Source organism: Eumetopias jubatus, unplaced genomic scaffold (assembly GCF_037043125.1).
Source record: "Eumetopias jubatus isolate StellerSeaLion01/CBP00866 unplaced genomic scaffold, mEumJub1_p1.0 scaffold_3, whole genome shotgun sequence".
NCBI classification, from domain to species: Eukaryota; Metazoa; Chordata; class Mammalia; order Carnivora; family Otariidae; genus Eumetopias; species Eumetopias jubatus.
The window spans coordinates 181,854,401-181,866,507 of record NW_028274809.1 but is presented as its reverse complement, the minus strand read 5'-3'; the positions used below and the strand labels follow the sequence as shown (position 1 = coordinate 181,866,507).

The window sequence follows — 12,107 nt, the reverse complement described above, 5'->3', positions numbered from 1 at the left end:
GCTAGAAGGAGCAAGAAGACAAACAGGGCTGCTGCTGGAGAGAAGTAAAGCACGGAAGTTTTGATATACAGGAAAAGCCACTGGGCTGGGAAGCATCTGAAGTAGACGAGGTCATCGCAGACAGATCACTTGGTCACTCAACCTAAGCAGAACAGAAGCAAGTTCCAGACCAGTTAAAAAGGCAACAAAAGCACCATCACCTTTTTTTCCCCTGCCCACAGATCTCTAGAGGGTCACAACTGTAATGATCGATCTCTAACCCCACTGCCCACCCCTTCAACCAAGCCACACACACATCCCTGTTCTCTCCAAAACCATGCTGCTGGTCTCCAGAGCACACCTACACATCCATGCTACCAGATGACCAAGGGATTTGGTTAAAATGAACGAATTTCTAGAAACGTCACTCCAGTCAGTAAAACTCACTAAATCAGGGAACTTCCCTGGTAGCAAGAGGTTGCTGGGGCTGCCATGCCAAACCACCACAGACCTGGGGGCTTGGACAACACACTTTTATCTCCTCACAACTCTGGAGGCTCACGGTGTCACAGGCTTGGTTTCTCCCGAGTTCTCCTTGACTTACAAATGGCCGCCTTCTGGCTGCATGCTCCCATGATCCCGCCTCTGTGCATGCATCCCCCTGGTGTCTCTCAGGTACCTCCAAATTCCCTCTTTGTAGAGTGACAACTGTCAATTGGATTAGGGCCTACCTTCATGGCCTCACTTTAACTTAACCACCTCTTTAAAGGCCCTATCTTGTAGCACAGTCTTGTTCTGAGGCACTAGGTACTAGAGCTTCCACATACAAATTTCGGGGAGACAAAACTCAGCCCCTAACGTCTACCTTCCACAGTTTGGCTTCAACACAGCTTTCCAGCCCTGTCTTCTCCGGTTTGCCTACATTTCAGTCAGGCTCCCTATTTTCCTCTGACCTTCTGTTAATATCAGTGTTAGAAGAAACACTGTAATGCTTAGGTATGAACAGTAAGGCAGGATGAACCACTGTTCCCTCAACATCTTTAGCCTCTGTTATTTTGGTGAGTGACATTTTAGGTAGAGTTTGTAGGCAACTAAAATATTTGAGGTATTTTGGAAAGGTTCTCATTAAGAGAGACTCAGTTACTTGATGTCAGAGCACTGGGAAGAGACTATTTCTTGAGTACGTCCTGTGTGCCAGGCACTAACTAGATAGGTGCTTTATACATTCTCGTTTTATGTTCCAGACGATGTGGTCATTCTACACAGGAAGGAAGCCAAGCTCAGAAAGCTTATTTAAGCTGTTCAAGGTCACACATAGCCAGGATTCAACATCAAGTCCATTTGACCCCAAAGCTGTGCTTTTTCTGCAACATAATACACAGCTCCTCTAAAAGCTAACAGACTCAACAAAAGCTCGGCTCTCCTCTTCAAGTTTAAAAATCAAAACGGCACGCAACAGAAATATTTCATCAACTCTAACATATATAGGAAGGATATAAAATGTTACAGCAAATTATCCAGTGTCTAGAATTCATGGCAACAAAGCAGTCTTTCTGCAAGCTGACTCCTACAAGAAATTACTTTGAATTTTTGTAATAATTTGTTTAAATGTAACTTTTCACATTAATGTTAAGTGTGGCTTTCTATTTTTTTAAATATTTTATTTATTTATTTGAGAGAGAGAGAATGAGAGACAGAGAGCATGAGAGGGAAGAGGGTCAGAGGGAGAAGCAGACCCCCCACTGAGCAGGGAGCCCGACGTGGGACTCGATTCCCGGGACTCCAGGATCATGACCTGAGCCGAAGGCAGTCGCTTAACCAACTGAGCCGTGTGGCTTTCTTTTTAAACCTGTTGGACGTTTTTTATTCTGGTCAAAATGGATTAACAGGGACTGGATTTATCTTCCTATATGAAAAAAATAAAACAAAACCAAAAGGAAAACACACTTAGCACAACAGATCTGAAGGCTCAGGACACCAGACAGTGAGAAACAGTGATCACTGACAGACAAGCAAATAGAATCCTGGTCCCTACACTTGCCCTAGCCTTCTGCCTTGAGTGGGTTTCTAGACTGTGGTACAGGGAGGAAGAATCTGACAAGTCCATGAGTTAAAAAGGTAGGGCTGAGAATTCACAGGGCTGTACCAGACAGGAGAAAGCTACCTCCAAAAAGAGCATTTGGGAGAGTACAGAAGGTTCCCTTTGAGAGTAATCAGCTGAATACTGATCAGTGTCTCCTTGTAAGAAAAGTACCCAAGACTGGGGAGAAAGAACCAATGAAAGGACTCAAGGTACCAGGGCCTGGTGCTCACACAGTGTCCAGGCTACTACTAATTCTCACCGGCCAGACCAGACGGCCTCATGATTCTGGGGGCACTGGGTAAAGTACCAAAGGGTCATCCCTGAGCTGTAAGGAATAATTAACCCCAGACCATACACTACACCAGTCCCATTTAACACATCTTAAAATCCAGATCTGAAATGACTAAATGGTTTCCAAACAACTTAATTTCATCCCAGGACACTCAATAAAAGTTTATAGGAATATAAAAGTGTCCAGGATTCAGCAAGGTAAAATTCACAATATCTGACAGCCAGTAACGAAAATCACCAGACATACAAGGAAGCAGGAAAATAGGATCCATAATCAGAGACAAAACAACAACAATCAAATCTAACATAGAACACAGGTGTTAGAATTAGTGGAGGACATAAAGACAGTTATTGCAACTGCATTCCTTATGTTCAAAGTTGACATAAAGAAGATATAAAAAAGACCAACCTCTAGAGACAAAAAACCATATTGTGTGAGATTAAAAAAACAAAAAATATTGGATGAAATTAAAATCAGATTACACACTGCAGAAGAAATACTAATGAACTTGAAGATATAACAGAAACAATTCAAAACGAAACAGAGAAGTATTACCAAAAAAATTAATAGAGCATAAGAGAACTGTAGAACAACTTTGGGCAGCCTAACATGCATGGAATTGGAGCCACAAAGGACAAGAGATGGCAGGAGAGGGGCAAAAAACCAGATAGAGGATTAAAAGAAATAATGGCCGAAAAATTTCCAAATTTGATGAAAACCATAAACTCAACAGATCTGAAAAGCTCAGAAAAAAACCTCAAGCATAAGAAATGTGAAGAAGGGGCGCTTGGGTGGCTCAGTCAGTTAAGCGTCTGCCTTCAGCTCAGGGCATGATCCCAGGGGCCTGGGATCAAGCCCCACATCAGGCTCCCTGTTTAGCGGGGAGCCTGCTTCTCCCTTTCCCTCTGCCTCTACCTCTACACCTCCCTCCCCTGCTCATGCTCTCTGACAAATAAATATTTAAAAAAAAAAATGGAGGGCACCTGGGTGGCTCAGTCGTTAAGCGTCTGCCTTCGGCTCAGGTCATGATCCCAGGGTCCTGGGATCGAGTCCCACATCGGGCTCCCTGTTCCGCGGGAAGCCTGCTTCTCCCTCTCCCACTCCCCCTGCTTGTGTTCCTGCTCTCGCTGTCTCTCTCTGTCAAATAAATAAATAAAATCTTTAAAAAAAAAAATGGAGAAGACAAACAGAAAATAGCAAGATGACCCATTAAATCATACATCAACAATCGCATTACATGTAAATGCTCTCAACACCCCCAATTAAAAAGCAGGATTGTTAGACTGGACAGAAAGGCAAGATCCAACTCTATGCCGCCTATAAGAAACACTGCAGGGCGCGTGGGTGGCTCAGGAGGTTAAGCGTCTGCTTTCGGCTCAGGTCATGATCCCAGGGTCCTGGGACCGAGCCCTGCATCGGGCTCCCTGCTCAGTGGGGAATCTGCTTCTCCATTTCCCTCTGCCCCTCCCCTGTTCGTGCTCTCTCTCTCTAATAAATGAATAAAATCTTTAGAGAAGTCTATTAATCAGAAACCAAAATGAAAACAAAAAACCATGTATCTTTCCAGCTTAAGAAATGGAAGATGACCCGACTGCTCTATTTTTCTAGCGATCCTTCCTCTTCCCAGACTCTCTCTGCTCAAGGAGAGCTTTGCCTCCTCTGAGAACTGCCCCATTAACACAGCCACTGTCACATCAAACACAGTGCTGCTCTGTGTGGTGAATAGAGGCACTCTACAACCTTGAGGACTGCTGCTAGATTCCCAAACTTTTGTCTGTGGTTCTGCAACAGTCTTCATCCGTTACACCCGGCGTGTTCCACAAAGAGCCCCTCCTGGCCTATGATGTCCTCAGACCTCCAGGACGAAGGTCAGGAGGCTGCTACTAAGCATACATGAGGAGGTCTGTCCGACCCCGGTGGGGCTGGGAAACCACCAGCAAGGGATGCAGCCATGGTCTCTGTGGCTTCAAGCCCCTGGAAAGCCTGCCTGCAGCTATGGGCTGAACTGTGTCCCTCCAAAATCCCAATGTTGAAGCCCTAGCCCCCCAGTGTGGCTGTGTCTGGAGATGGGGTCTTTACAAGGTAATTAAGGTTTAATAAAGTCATAAACGTGGGGACCCTGATCTGATAGGGCTGTGGCCTTACCAGAAAAGAAAGATCTTTTGTCTCTCTGCATCATGTGAGGACGCAGTGGAGACGGTAACCACCTGCCAGCCAGAAGGAGAGTCCTCACCAGAATCTGACCAGGCTGGCGCCCTGATCTCAGACTTCCAGCCTCCAATACTGTGAGAGATAAATGTCTGCTATTCAAGTCACACAGTCTGCCGTATCTTGTTAGGGCAGCCTGAGCTAAGACACCTACCCGTGGCAAAACTTTTCTCCTGGCACAGAGAAGGATATAAAATGAACAAAAAGAGGCCAACCTTCTTCCTGAGCTTTACCAGTATTTATTAGAAATTGGAATTCATATAAGACCGGTACACAATGTAGCTTTAATGAAAGACTGGTGGGCCAGTTCATTGGTTTCTGAGCTTGAACGCAAGCACAAAACACAACAGATATCCGAGTGCCTACTATGTGCAAGAACCCTGCTGGGCTCATCATTGCAAAGTATCTCATGACAACCTGGTAAAATCATCATTTATTAATCCCATTTTCCAGATAAGATACAAAATCAAAAAGGTTCAGAAATCTACCCAGCTGCTGTATGACGAAGCAAATGTTCAAATAGAGATTTACAAGCCACAGTGCGGTTTTTCCCGGCATCCTCGACAGGCTTCTGAGGTCAGTGGTACGCACCTACACACCCATCTCGGTCACTGAGGTTCGCGCAGCCCTCTGAACTCCCAGGGCCAATGTGAGGAAAGGCGGCCAAGTCGAGCAGAGAGCAGACTGCACTCGCTGAGACAGGCCCGCGTGTAAACCCTGGTTATAAACCTGGTTATACAGCTCATCATTAAGTACTGAGCAAGTTACCTCTCTGAATCAGCTCCCTATAAAATGTAGATGATAAAATACCGACCTCACAGAAATACTATAAAAAGCAGAGATGGGCAAACGAAGGCCCAGGAGCCAAATCCCAACTACCACGTCCTTTGGTACAGCCTGAAAGCAAAGACTGGCTTTTACACTCTTAAGTGGTTGAAAAACAACAACAGAAGCAGCGTTATTTCACGACGCGAGAACTATGAAAGTCAAAAATCCATGCCCCTTAATAAAGTTTTACTGGGACACAACCGTGCACATCGGTTCACGTATTGTCTGTGGCAGTGCTGGGGGTTGCCATAGAGATGGCAAGGTCTGCAAAGCCTCGCACATTTGCCGTCTGGCTCTGTTTGCCCACCTCTCGTACGCCGAACAAATGAGACGCATTTAGGTGTGGAGCAGAGTCGTGGCGCACAGAAGACGACCAAGGAGAGTTAGGTCTTTTGAGTTCACCCCAATGGCAACTTTCTGGCCTTCTATCGCCCCACGACTCTGGCTACTCATTAACTGGCATATTAAGCAGAGTCTCGAGTCCCAGGATCACTCTTGTTTCTGCCATGGAAAGACCAATCGATAAAAGAGCTGATGAAAACAGGTGTCTGCTCCTGTGGGGCAATCTCATGAGCACGGCTGCTTGGACTCAAGGACAAGGGCAGGCCAAACTCGCATGTACACACAGCCATCAACTCTATTAACTGGCAAGCCATGGGACAAGTCTAATTAAGGGTAGAGCATAACTGATTACCAATTATCACTAGTTTATGTCCCATCTTAGACCATGGAGAGCATGCCTACTCCCCTTAGGCTTTTGCAACCCCGTCCTGAGCAGCCTGCTCTGACGTGGGCTCCTCACGGGATGGAAACGATAAGCCGAGGGATGGAAAGCTGGGCTGGGACACGAGCTGCCTGGACCGACCGCCCAGGCACAAAGGTCCGCAACTCCGTGTGCCAACGACTTGGGGGACCCTAGTTTCCCATATAACATGCACAGGCAGGCACATGGGCAAAGCCGGCTATGACAGCCCACGTTTAGACATGGTGAGACCAACCATGCTTCCTCTTGGTTTGGCAGGTTAAGTCAGCAGCCTCCCAAATGAAGCTGGTAAAGGTGATAAGCATAACAGGAGCATCGAAACACCAGGCTGATGACGCACTTGTGTTCACTGCAGCATTATTCACAACCACTGAGGGTTGTGAATACACAACCTCCAGGTCCACCCACAGATGAACGGACACCCAAAACGTGGCACCTCCACACAACAGTATCACTGAGCCTTAAAAAGGATGGGTATCCTGTCATATGCTACACTGTGGCCGCGTCTTGAGGACATGATACTCAGTGAGATAAGTCACAAAAAAGATAAATGCCGTTTGAGTCCACTTAGAAGTATCTCAAGTAGTCCAATTCCTAGAAACAGAAGTAGAATGGTGGTTGCCCGGGGTTGGTGGGGGGAGAGGAAATGAGGCGTTGTAGAAGGGAATGGAATTTTCATTTTTAAAAGATGGAAACAGGGACGCCTGGGTGGCTCAGTTGGTTAAGTCTGCCTTTGGCTCGGGCCGTGGTCCCCGGGTCCTGGGATTGAGCCCCAGATCGGGCTCCCTGCTCAGTGGGGAGTCTGCTTCTCCCTCTGCCTGCTGTTCCCCCTGCCTGTGCCCTCTGTCAAATGAATAAATAAAATCATAAAAAAAATTAAATAAAAAATAAAGACGAAAACATTCCAGAGATCAGTGACACAACGTGAATACAGTTAATGCTACTGTCCCGGAACTTAAGAGATGGTTAAGATGGTAACTCTTATGACCTCTGTTTTTGACAATTAAAAAAAATGATCATGATAAGAGTCTCCATAACGAATACTTTTTAAACACTTGAACAGGTCCCCCAACACAGGTTACATGCTGATTGATCTTACCACATCTGATTCTTTCAAAAACCCCAACGGTTGGGCACTATTGTGCCCATTCCACCCACAAGTAAAGCGAGGCTCAGCTCCTGTCATCCTGCCGCTGAGTCGTCCTGCTGCACTGACTTCAGGGCTGGGAGTCAGATCGCAAAGCCCCTTTCCTGAGCTGCTACAATATACCACCCCGCTAGAAATCAACAGAATCTGGGGAGGAAACAGAAACCGCTGGACAGAAATCTTCAATTTTCGAGCATCTTTACTAAGAGCAGAGGTGAAAACCCAGCCAGAGTTTACTGTTTTCGCAGGTGAGTGGCTCTTCCTCAGTTCAACAAAAATCAAGACTTGTCCTTGGTTCTTCCAAAATAGATGCTGTCAGCCAGCCTTGGGGCACTTTTTGGTCATTATTTCTGCTCCTATGTGCTTTTACCTCATTGAATTTGGGAACTCACTTTTTTAAAAAAGATTTTATTTATTTGTTTGTCAGAGAGAGAGAAAGCACGCGAGCACAAGCAGGGGGACCGGCAGAGGCAGAGGGAGAAGCAGACTACCCTGCTTGCGCTCGCGCTCGCTCTCTGACAAATGAAATCCCGAGCAAGGGACCCAATGCGGGGCTCCATCCCAGGACCCTGGGATCATGACCCGAGCCAAAGGCAGACGCCCAACCGACTGGGCCACCTAGGCGAGCCCGGGGATAAACTTTTATTGACGTTTTATACACACACGGAACACATGGGGTGAGCGTAGAGGTCACTGCATTTGTACATGCTGATTATACGCATAGAACCAGCAGCCAGATCAAGAAACAGAACTCGGCCAAGGGCCCCAGAAACCCTCCTTGTACCCTTCCCCAGGCACCTCTCCCTCCCCATCCCAACATCACAGATCCGCTCTGTCGAAACAACTTATTCTTTTTAACCTTACAAAATTAACTCTCAGGTTGGGATTTTGTAATTGACACAGAACAAAACACGGGAACGGGGTCAGAATGGAAGGGTGGTGGGGAGCACGAGCTTGTGTTTAGACAGAACTGAACCCGAATCGCGGCTCTCAAATTTCCAAATTTCCCAGCCGTGCTCCTTCGTGAAAATGACTTAACCTCTTTAAGTCTTAAGCTTCCTCATCAGAGAAAGGGTGTATGATGGGCTTTTCTGGAATCAGTGAAATACTATCGGTAAAACGAACAGGATGCCTTGCACAGTCATCACTCTTCAGAGTAGTGCTGCCAAACTAGGGCTTCCCGTGTTATAAATAAAGTTTTATTGGAACAAAGCCACATCTACTCATTTACACACTGTCCACACGGTTCCTGCATACAAGGGCAGCCTTGGGTAACTGCAGCAGAGACCCTATGGCTTGCAAAGCCTTCATACAGTATTTATTAACTGGCCCTTTACAAAGTGTACTGATCCCTGCTTTAGAACATGGGCCATGTTAGCTGCTGTGTCCACAGGGACTAGAACAATCTGGCACATGGTAGGCACCCATGTGGTGGCTTCCATTTGTGTTGCATGTGACAAACACCGATTTCTTTGTCATCATTAATGGGTTTTCCATACCTTGCAGCGGAACACATTCCTAAATGGTATTACAAGAAAGTAGTGAGATGATAAAAATCAAGCCTGATAAAACTTGAAAGAAACCAGCACTGGAGGTGCACAGGAAAATCAACAGGTTTGTAAGTTCTAGAAAGGCACCGAACTTGGGGTCAGAGGAACCTGGTTAGAATACCAACACCACCACTAGCTATTTGGCTGACCCAGATATGGAACAGTCCTGAGAATCTTAGTACCCTCACCACTACTGATTTATCGTTCAAAAAGGCAACTCGAGTTGGCTCAGAACGAGGCAAGAGTGGAGTCGGGGAAGGCAAAGTTGTTAGAAATAATAAGACAGCATATCTTCCGGTGTTTTGAGAATCACTATTTTAGCATAAAATAATTTTATGAAACAATGTTCCATAGAACTTGCTAAATTGTATTGTCATTATTTGTTTCCTTGTCTCTCTTACCAGCTGTGCACTTGCTGTCACTCCTGTCTTCTATGGTATAAAGGATGACGACAGACACAGTGTAGGCATAAAATAATTGCTGGATAAAGAGAATGTAGAATTAGATTTGGCCCATCTGCGGTCCTCTGCCGCATCAGAAAAAGGAATGGGAGTCAGGGAGGCTTAGATTTAATTTAAGCATGAGGAAATGCTGAAGAGTATTTGGAGACAGGAACAAGCTGAGAAAACACTACTATTCACACCCGCTTTTAGGTATGTGACAGATTTGCTCATTCACCACCTGCCCACTCGACTGTCTTTGCCTTCCTTGTAACACTCTCTTCCCTTGCTCTGTGTCTTTCCCCTGGTTTTGCTCCTCCCCAACTGCACCTCCTCTGACGGATCTTCCTTCTCTGTCTATCCCTTAAATGCTGGTGCTCCAAGCTAGCCTCCTTTCCAGTCTACCCTCTCGTCCAGTTTCAGAGCTTCAGTTAATATTTAAGATAATCCTGGGGCGGGGGGCGGTGCCTGGGAGGCTCAGTCAGTTAAACGTCTAACCCTTGGTTTCGTTTCAGGTCATGATCTCAGGGTTGTGAGGTCAGCCGCCGCGCATCTGGCTCCGGGCTCAGCGCAGAGAGTCGGCTTGACCCTCTCCCTACCCCCTGCTTTCCTGCTCTTTCCCCCACTCTCTCTTCAAATAAATAAATAAAATCTTTGGAAAAAAAAATTTTTTTAAATAAAATAATCCTAGGATTTGTGAAGTCTGCATTTCACCTCAGATCTCCTTCCTGTGCTCCAGGAGGTACACCTCCTGGTATTGCCCACTGGACGTCTCCACTGGGATGTCCACTGACGCCCGAGTCCTCATGTCTGGGATAGAACTCGTCTTTCCCTATTCACAGACATGGCCTCTCTGAGACTTTCATCCCCACCGATTGGCACCACTAACCCCCAGACAGCAAAGCTGGAAAACCCAGCGGCTCTGAGCCTGTTTTCCCTCACAAGCCCATCCATTCAGTCATATCCCTAACCACCTCCTCCCCCAAAACCTCTTGAATTCACCCACCTCCCTCCAGCTCTCCAGCGTGGTTCTCCCTCAGTTCCTTCCAGCACCATCTCCAGCCTGAAACCCAGCAGGCTCCTAACGGCTTTCCTGACTCTAGTCTTGTCCTCTTCCAGTCCAGTCCTCTTTCTAACCCAAAAATCGCATCATACCATGTTCCCTTTAAAACACACTGACAGCTTCCCAAACACATTAGCTTGGGAGCTGTGCTGTCCAATATGATAGCCACTGGCTATGCGTGTCTACTGAGCACTGGGAACGCGGACGGCATGAATCGAGAGGGGCTGTGAGACTCAAATACACACCAGATTCGAAGATGCAGCACGAAAAAATGTGAAATAGCGTATTCACAGTTTCTGATACCGATTACATGCTGAAATGATAATGTTTTTGGACATAAGTTAAATATACCTTTAAGTTAATTTCACTTTGGAGCGCCTGGGTGGCTCAGTTAAGTTAAGCGTCTGCTTTTGGCTCAGGTCATGATCCCTGGTTTCCGAGGATCGAGCCCCACATCAGGCTCCCTGCTCAGCAGGGAGTCTGCTTCTCTCTCTCTCCCCGCCTCTGCCCCACCCCACTGCTCGTTCCCTCTCAAATAAAATCTTAAAAAAAAAAAAAGCCCTTTGGAATGTGGCTCCCTGCCTACCTTACAGCCTCCTCTTTCTCACCTCCTTCACTTGAGTCCCTCCCTCTTACCTCTCAACTCCAGCCTTACTTGCAGGTTCCTGAAGGTTGCTTTGTGCTCTTTAAAAGTAGGACCCCCTCTCACTAGAACATTCTATCAGGTCAACTCCTATTGGCCTCATGGGACTCAGCTTTGTAGTACCTGGGAAGGATTCCCTGAACACAATGTTGTTTGTTGCCCCCACTGTCCAATGCCCCCTGGCCCCAGTGGGGCACCTGTCACATGCCCTGCGTTAGGCATTGACTACGCTTGACACCCCACCTGATCATATGTTCCCTGCATCTTACAGTTATCCCCAGCACAGTGGCTAGCAAAAGTTCTAGGTACTCTGTACTGAATGGAAGAATAAATAGAAATACAGTAAATGAACTTATAGTCTCAAACAGTATCTAATAAAGAGACTCAGATACAACCTTAAGAAAGTGCCCTGAGACAAAAGACAAAAGGAACAAAAAGCTATGTTCTAACTTCTGGGTTCAAATGGGTGAAACCTTTGTAAAGAACACGACATATTTTTCAAACCTTACAACGATCGAAACCCACGGATTAGGCAACTCCATACCACTGGATCTCAAGTACTGAAACACTTGAGTGCAAGCTCAAATGTATTAGTGTGCTTGCCGTAGTTTCATCTGTTGGAAAAGCAAAAGACTAGGAACAATCTAAGTATCCCATTATTGACAAAAGGCGTTGTAAATCCTGGCATGTCCGTTTGGCGGAATGGCACAGAACTGAAATAGAAGGAAGTGGATTCTGTGCGCGGAAAAGGAAAGATCTTCACAATACACTAATGGAAGTGGTAGGGAAGGTACAGGACGTTGTATATTGTTTCCCCACATCAGCGTGTTTCAGAAATATGTTTGTATATACACAGACACGGACTTTTATCAGAAAGAGACAGAGGCAACTGGTAATGGTAGTTCCTGGAGGGAGAGGTGGGGGAAAGGGTCAGAGGGAGCTAGTCTTCATGGACTATTCTCTTGGCACTTGCTAATCCTATGTATGTAGTACTTCCAAAAAAGACTAACAAGGGCTTTCTGGATGCTCTTCTTCTGTGATGGGTCTGTATGGCCAAGGAACCAGACCCGATTACTCACCTTCCCCAAAGCCGAGTGGATGGTAAAATATC

The 12,107-nt window shown here is 46.2% G+C and overlaps 1 protein-coding gene across 1 annotated transcript in view; it reads right to left on the bottom strand.

Annotated features, from left to right (window-relative positions):
- FARP1 (FERM, ARH/RhoGEF and pleckstrin domain protein 1) overlaps positions 1 to 12,107 on the bottom strand; it is a 210,288-nt gene that overhangs the window by 79,695 nt on the left and 118,486 nt on the right. The gene's annotated exons all lie outside the window — the stretch shown is intronic.